The sequence below is a fragment of the Giraffa tippelskirchi genome, chromosome 3, assembly GCF_054371585.1.
Source record: "Giraffa tippelskirchi isolate mGirTip1 chromosome 3, T2T-mGirTip1v1.2.pri, whole genome shotgun sequence".
Taxonomy (NCBI): Eukaryota; Metazoa; Chordata; class Mammalia; order Artiodactyla; family Giraffidae; genus Giraffa; species Giraffa tippelskirchi.
Genome location: NC_137277.1, coordinates 55,281,924 through 55,290,064, shown reverse-complemented (window position 1 = coordinate 55,290,064; position 8,141 = coordinate 55,281,924). Strand labels below are relative to the sequence as shown.

Here is an 8,141-nt window from a genome sequence, read left to right as displayed (position 1 = left end):
AACAAGGGACTTCTCAGTGGAGACCTGCAAAGACGAGTCTGCCCCTGGAACTCAGACAGAAACTCAAGACAAGTGTCACAGGGTAGGGCAAGGCCCACAGGGAATGGAATCCACCAAGAATCAAATTGTGTGCTTCCAACATAGCAGAGCTTGAAATAGAAATTTAAGTTGAATATTTGCACATCTGAGTTTGTGGACTGAGATTCTTACTTGCTGCTTCTCCATTAACAGGGCTGAAAACCCTCTTCTGCCTTCCTCGTAGAGTGAAGAGTACCAAAATCTAATAGCATTCCTCATAGAGAACTGTCCACCACCCTGAAGTTTAACTTATCACTGTAGTCATCATCATCTTCATGGTTAGTTTCAGCCAAAGTTGATGGGGAAAGATCCCCAAGCATCCAGGAGCTTTACAGCATGAAGGTCACACTTTTCTGGCAGCCCCAGGGAGTGTCCCCTCCATCGACAAGATCCAAATTGCCAGCCCTCTGGGTCCCCAACACACAGACTCTAATCCTGAAGAAATGACTCCTTCTCTGTCCACAACCCTCCTCTCCTCCTTCAACCAAAAGGAGTCCTGTTTCCTAGAGGCCCATCGGGGGCACAGCAGACCGGCTGACTGCACAGCAGGTGACAAGTGAGAGGGAGGCTTTTGACGAAGGGACAGAGCTCAGAAAGGCTGAAGGACGTCACCACCTCTCCCAGGTAAGAGCTGGGCCCACACTACCTGGAGCCCAGGCCCTCCCTGCATCTCCCCACAGTCACTTACATCCTCCACTATGTTCAGCCTTTAACGGAGACATTGCGTTATGGACACAAACATTATTTCCCGTCCAGAATAACAGCTAATAATAATTAACATCTTTAGCGAGCATTCACCAGGTGGCAGACCCTGCACTTAAAATGTTGCTACCCTATTTCGTGTCCTTTTCACAAAAAATTATTTTCATTTCAAAGATGAAATGCTTAAGACTCAGAGAGACTCAATAAGCTATCCTAGGTCACAAAGTTTGAATATGACAAAAAGTCAGAATTCAAGTCAAGACCATCTGACTTCAGAGGCCAAGCACTTACCCATCAAGCTATACAGCATCCCGTTTTCTATTTATGACACTTTTTGTGCATGTGCTAAGTCAGTTCAGTCGCATCCAACTCTTTGTGACCCCATGGACTATGTAGCCCGCCAGGCTCCTCTGTCCATGGGATTCTCCAGGCAAGAATACTAGAGTGGGTTGCCATGCCCTCCTCCAGGGAATCTTCCCAACCTAGGGATCAAACCTGAGTCTATTACATCACCTGCACTGGGAGGTGGGTTCTTTACCACTAGCACCATTTGGGAAGCCCTATGACATCATAGGCATCTGTGTTCTACTTGTGTAGGGAAGCTAATGCTTTGAAACAGAAAACCTGTCATCATAAGTGATCACAGGCCATCGGCACTTTGCTGCTTCTTGTTGTTTAGTCACTGAGTCATGTCTGATGTCTCTTGCACTGGCAGGCGGATTCTTTACCACTGAGCACCCAGGGAAGCCCTATCTCACTTAGTACCATCTTAACTGAACTTCAAGGATATCAAAACTTTATCCTTACCTTGGCAAATCTCAGGGCTCAGGGAACCGTGCACTATCCTCATTGCCCTTATCAGTGTATCAGACTGTAAGAATGCCGCGTAACAAACCTCCCCAAGCTCAGGGCATTTGTTTACGTCACTCTCAGCTCTATGAGTTGGTGGGGGCAGCTCTGTGTCAGGTTGTAGCTCAGCTACGCTTGGCTCCAGGCTCAGGGATGAGTGCAAGCCAGTCTACATGTCCACACCTTTTCTTGGGCCAGCAGCCACTGGGGTATGTTTTTTTCTCACAGCAGATCCTAGGAGCACAAGAGATCAACGTGCACAAGCACGTGAGAAACCTCTGACTTCAGTATCTCAGGTCAGATGGCCAAGGCGACATCAGTGTGGTGAGGAAGGGACCCACACCCGCAATAGGAGGGCACTGCAAAGTCACATGGCAGAGGGGATGGACAACCGCCTTCCGGGGTGAAATTTAAGACCCAGAGCCTGTTGGCCACAGTCAGCATCTGTATCACCATGACCAGCAGGCGTGTGGCTTGGTTAGAAGATCAGGCTGGCAGAGAGCAGCCCTGAGGTCCTCTGGAGCCCTGAGTGGGGCGCGTCAGCCCAGCAGATTGCTGGTGACCTCCTCTTCCCTGCTGCCCCTTCCTACCTCCCAGGGGCCTCTTCACTCCTCCTCGCACACCTCCAGGCACCCTCCTTTCAACTCCCTGTTTCTCTGGCCCTGACTTTTGCAAAGCCAGTCAGGTCCTTGGCAAAATCCAACTGAGCCAAGATACAGCTGAAGCAGAAATCAGAATTCACTATAATAAATAAAACCCCTCAACTTTGAGCCACTTCCTGACTCGAACTTGACAACTCCCTCAAGTACACAGGGCTGGGAATATTATCCAGGTTCCCCACTGCACAGAGGAAGAACCCGAGGCCAGAGAAGTTATGCTGCTTGCTAAAAGGTCTCCTGGTAGTGTCCCGGCCAGAACTTGAACCCAGGTCTCCTCTCGCTGGGCCCTGGTAACAGGAGGGAGGGGAAGTCATCAAGTGCAAAGTCTTGAAAACAACCCAGCCTTGGGAAAGTCAGACTCGGTTGGAAAAAATGTCTGGGGAAAGGTGTGTCCCACCCAGCTCGCCTGCACACACTTCCCTCCGGAAGCCTGGTCTGCACAGCCATGCACACAGCCCAGCCTGCAGCAGCCCTCCGTGTGGACGTGGCCAGAGACGTCCAGGCCACAAGAATTCGGTGTCCTTCTGAGTGCCTTCAGGAGAGCCGATTTCCATCTTAACTCTAGGAACTCCATGAGTGTATTCAGACCCATCCCCGAGCACCAAGGAGGCACGGTTTTCTCTGTCTCCAGGGAGTCTTCGTCCAGCCACCGATCCCCCCCACCCCTCCCCCCACCTTCTCCAGGCTGGAAGATAATCTCCCGATTCGATTGGTTTTTCAAATGGGATGAGAAATGTAAACAAAATCCTTTCTGCGGTCTTTTCAGCTACAAAGTGGTGTTGCTATGTTTTGGAGATGATAGTAAAAGAAGGACATTTTTTTTTTCTTCCAGTTAATGAATTGGCTGACATTATGATGTCAGAAGGACTGGAGCCAAAGGTGTTTTGCTAAAGGGAGTCTCCCCACAGCCCCCCCTCCAGACGACACAGCACCCCTGGAGCCCATAGTACTTGGGACTGTTCACGCTGTTTACACACCCAGCTCCCCTGACTGCCTCTTTGTGGGAAGTTGTTTACATGAATTTATTTTGGGAAAATTCCATTAGACGGGACCAGGATTTCTTCACAAATCATTGCCTCTCACTTGTGTCTTGATCAGATCTGGGCAGGCGACTCTCTTCGCAGCCCTGACTCCCTGAGCTTCTATTCGAGGGTGGGAGGGCTGGGGGAGGGGGAAGAGGAGGTGGGGGGGGACAGAAAAGATAACGAAGTGGTCCGCAGGGACGGGCTTAGGAAAGAGGTCTGTCTGGTGGGATCCGAAGCGGCAGCACTGGAAGAACAGGGGGGTCCACACGGGCTTGGGGCCTGCAGACTCACAAAGACAGTTTTTCAGAGAGTAGACACACACAGACTGGCCCACCTCAGTGCCCTGAGCTAAGATGCTGGAGCACACAGACACATGTATGATGCTTCCTGACTTCAGGAAACCCAGAATCTGAAGGAAGAAGGAGCAACAGAAAGAAACAGTTCAATGGAGCTGGGGTCTTGTCCCACTCAGCCCTCAGTCAATCACAGCACATTGATCCCCTCTGTGAAGTCATGCCTGCTGTTCTGTTGAAGAAGAAGTCCAAGGATCAGATGCACTCACTTTGTTTCCATTGGTTTGAACTTAACGTTGGCTCACAACGTATACAGGCCACATAGCTGCCTCCTCAGTGCCAGAGTAACCCTTCCTTGTTCCCTGAAGAAAGACTTACTGGGTCCCTACTAGATGCAAGGCCTCATGGATTTGGAGATGCTGAGATACCGTCTTTGCTCTGCAGAAGCTCAGCCTGGGCCCTCGCGGAGAAGGGAAGGGAATGGGGACCACAGGGAAGCCACCAAGTGGACCCGTGCCCTTGGGTAAGGGGAGCTGGCTGCAGTTCCCGGTATACTGCACGGAGGGCTGGAAGGAAGAGGGCACTTCTGGTAGTAACTCAGCACCACTTGTGGGTGAAGGCACCCTAGACCGCCATCTGCCCAGCAAGTTTAGCTTGCCTCCCCAGACAGACTTCTGACCTTGAAGACCCATGAAGCTCATGGTCACAAAGCTCACAAAACAACCCTGGGCAGGTCTGCCTCACATGGGATTCCTCATCTCTAAGAGGAAGGGGCTGCACTGCTGAGTTCTGCAGCTGTGCTAGCCACGGAAAACTCTGGAAACAAAATCTCCAGCAGTACTAATGGCTCATACTTCTGAAGCACTCACGACATACTAGGTACAGTTCTAAGTGTTCAGCATGGATCACTTCACTCAATCCTCACAGTACCCCTGTAAGCTGGGTACTTACTAGAGAAAGCAAATCTACAAAATATGAAGTGATTTGCTTGAAGATCCAACATATGAACCACATATGTACACAAAGGTACAATGCCTTTTGTGGATGACACGGTAGGTGTCCTTGGTCCCTGTCTGACTGTAGACTCTCAGGGTCAGAAATAAAAAGACTCCTCTCCTTTGCTGGGACTTCCCTGGCAGTCCAGTGTTTAAGAGCCTGCCTTGCAATGCATGGGATGCAGGTTCGAGCCTTGGTCAGTCAGGGTAATAAGATTCCAGATGATACAGGGCAACAAAGTCCATTGCGCTGCAGCTACTGAGCTCACACCAGGACTAGACAGAAGCCCACCAGCCACAATTAAAGGACTGCTCACTGCGACAGACGATCCCAAGTGCCAAAACTGAGACCTTATGCAGCCCCAAATAAGTTTTGTGTTTTTTTTTTTAAAGAATCTCCTTTGCAGATGCTGATCCATCCCCCTCAGGGACCTTAAAAGCCACCAGCAGGGTCCTATGAGTGGAGAGGCAGCGGCGCAGGGTAGAGGAAGCCTTCATTTCAGACAGAGTCAGAGCTCAGCTCACGGCCCAGCTCTGTCGCTCGCTGACTCAGCAAGTTACTTGAGCAAATTCCTTAAACTTTCCAGACCTTGCTTCCCTCACAGGGGTTGCATGAGCACTAAATGAAAACATGGATTCAAAGCACCCACAACAGCAGCTGTAGTAGATGGTTAAAAAAAAAAAAAATAGAGTAACTATTGTTCTTACCCAGATGGGTGCAAGGGGCAGCAAAGGGAATGCAAGATGTGGCACCATGGTGGGCTAATCCTTGAGCCCCAGACTGGCTATGTTTCAGGGATGGAGACCATCCGAGGGCTTTCCTTAGTGGATTTTCCATTCCCCCACCACTCTCAGCACATTCCCACGCATACTGCAAGGGCTACTGGATGAATGAGAATGATTTAGTGAATGGATGGGTGAAGGGCGGATGCAGGAGTGGACAGATGGATAGATGTTCCAGAATGGTCGGTTCTCTATAAAAAGCTCCACCATGCCAAAGTACATGTCTCATTTCAACACCTCAGGGAACACGCCAGCCCTTGCCGCCTCCCTATGCTTGCAAAACCTGTGGCTCATCTTGCCATATATCTCCCTGAACTTCTCTGCTCAGCCCCCCTCCACAATAATGCATTGTTCCACTATCTGGTAGTTCTCGACTCTGGCCTTGCCTCGGAACGGCATCTTTTGGAGCCACTCTCCACAGCCCGTGGGCCAACTCCATCCCAGTTCTCAGTTATCCCCTCCACAACCCTGGTCTGTGCACAGAGCTTTCAGGTTGCTGGGGAGGAGGTAATATGCAGGCATTCATTCCCTGGAGCCCCAGTCCCTGGAGACCTGGGCTGGAACAGTGGCTCCTGTGTATCTTGGCATTCCATGGCCAGACTCCAGCCATGCACTGAGGTCGTTTCATGCACAGCCTTCAGTGCTCTGTGCTCTGCCTACTGAGGGACTGGGAGCAGGCCCAGCCTGAGGCTCTGTCGCCCTCCCTTGGCAGTGGCTAAAGGTAAAGAGAGAGCCCAACCTCCAGCAGAGTACCTGGAGCCACAGCCCACTTGTCCTCCTGGGGGCCCGTAACAGCCCTGCAGCTGTGATCAATCCAGGAGCAGCTGGCTTCCCCACGGCCAGGGTTGCCAGCCCAGCACACGGATGCACCACCAACACCATCACAGCTCCTGCCCTCACCATCACCAGCCCCAGAAAAGTTACCCAGTACCTGGAGCATCTTGCCCTTCCCCTTGTAGGTGCAGTGGTACCGAGAAAACCTCAGGTCCAGGTTCTTGGGGGATGATGCGTGTCACCTTCCTAGTTCCATACTTCGTGGAGAAGGTCGAAAGGTTGGCATGACTCCTCTCCCAAGTCAGGGGAGGAGATGAGGCCGTGTTGAGGATGTGGGGTGTCAACCAACTTGTGTGTTCTTTTTTTACATCCAAAGCCTCAATTTCAGGAAGGAATGGCCCACATTTCAGCAGGGTTCCTGGTGGTAGGATGCTAATTAGCAATTCCAGATTCAGTAGGAGGGGACCAGCTCTCCACCGGCCTGAGGGTCAAGTCATTCAGACTGACACTGAGCTGGCTGGGGAGGGCAGTTTGGGAGCAGCTGGGTTCTCCCCACAGAGCGTGTGGGGAGCACATCCAGAGGCTGGCGGGGTCTGTCATGTGTGGCTCACTTCACCCTCCAGTCACTGGCCTCTCTTGCTTAAAGCTTCACCCAGGGAACCCATGAGCCCTCTCAGTATGGCCTCCTCATGGATACCACCTCTGGCTATTGCTTCCAGAAAAAAAAAAATGCATTTTATGGGGCAGATTGTAGAGGCCCTGTTCTGGAATCGTGTCCATCAAGTTTGGCCTGGAGCCCATCTCTGGGATAGGCACAGAAGGCCCCTTCTCCTGCAAAGACATCAACACTACATCCTCCTCCTTCCTGGCAGGACCCTCCTCACCCAGCTCCGTCTTACAGAAGAACAAGGAGGGACTTCCCTGATGACCAGTGGTTGGGATTCTGCAGTTCCACCACAGTGGGTACAGGTTCGATCCCCAGTCAGGGAACTAAGATCCTGCAAGTGTCACGGAGCAGCCTTAAAAAAAAAAAAAAAAAAAGGAAGAGGGAGGCATCCTGAAAGATGCATCAGGTACCTGAACAAACCAGGCTAAAGGTTAGTTCCCAAAGAGACTGTTAGCTACTCAGGTCACCTGACAATTAAAATTTAAGGCGTGTTTTCCCTTTCCACCTTTCTGAAGAAGAGAAAGCTGGTAAGGAAAACAAAATCCACTACAGAGAATTGCCTCTGAATTCTAATCTCACTGCACATGCGATTACAGTGTGAGGAAATTTATACCCCAATGAAAACATACAAACAGCCACCCCTGAGGGCAGATGGGAGGTTCGAGTCTTAGAGAAAGTGCTCAAGAAATAACTGCAATAACCATTTTCATTCGAATGAAGTTTATAATTACCGTGCTTCAAACATCATACACATTAAAAGAGACCTTCTCAGGGCTCTGATTTACCCCTCAAAAGCAGGACCTGGTGCTGCAGAGACCTGGCCTGACATACACAGGCCACTCAATGAATTGTCACTCATGGCTGAGTGCAGAGTCTCTGACACGGAGCACAGGAGGGCTCTTGTTTGTTGGTCTGCAGGCCCAGTCTCCAAAAGTTATGGGAGATGGGATGATGGCAGGGTGGGGTCAGGGGATGCCAGCCTCTGTGCTGGGGAGGGTGCCCACTCCCATTCATGACTGCAGACCCTGGCCTGAGACAGGAGGATGAGCTTTGCCCCAGGCCAGGGTTTTACTGAGAACAAGACTATTAGCAGAGAATCTGGGCCCTCCAGAGGAAGGAAGGCCAAGGAGAGGCCTTCAGCCTTTGGCCAGGACAAGAGAGGAGGTCAGCAGGCCTCCACCACCTCCACCAAAGAGCCAGGTTCTGGGGTGCTGACAACGTCCTCTTCTTGATCTGGGTGCTGATGAAAAACTTTTCAGGTTCCATGTTAGGCATTTATGCAGTTTTCTGCCCTTTGATTAAGAGTTTATTTTTTA

At 50.9% G+C, this 8,141-nt stretch overlaps 1 long non-coding RNA gene across 1 annotated transcript; it reads left to right on the top strand.

Moving 5' to 3' along the window:
• The first annotated feature begins 231 nt into the window (after positions 1-231).
• On the top strand, positions 232-4,725 carry LOC145542892 (uncharacterized). Its single transcript, XR_014080213.1, has 2 exons — positions 232-702; positions 1,858-4,725. It is a non-coding gene; the product is annotated as an uncharacterized LOC145542892 (long non-coding RNA).
• Positions 4,726-8,141: the final 3,416 nt, after the last annotated feature.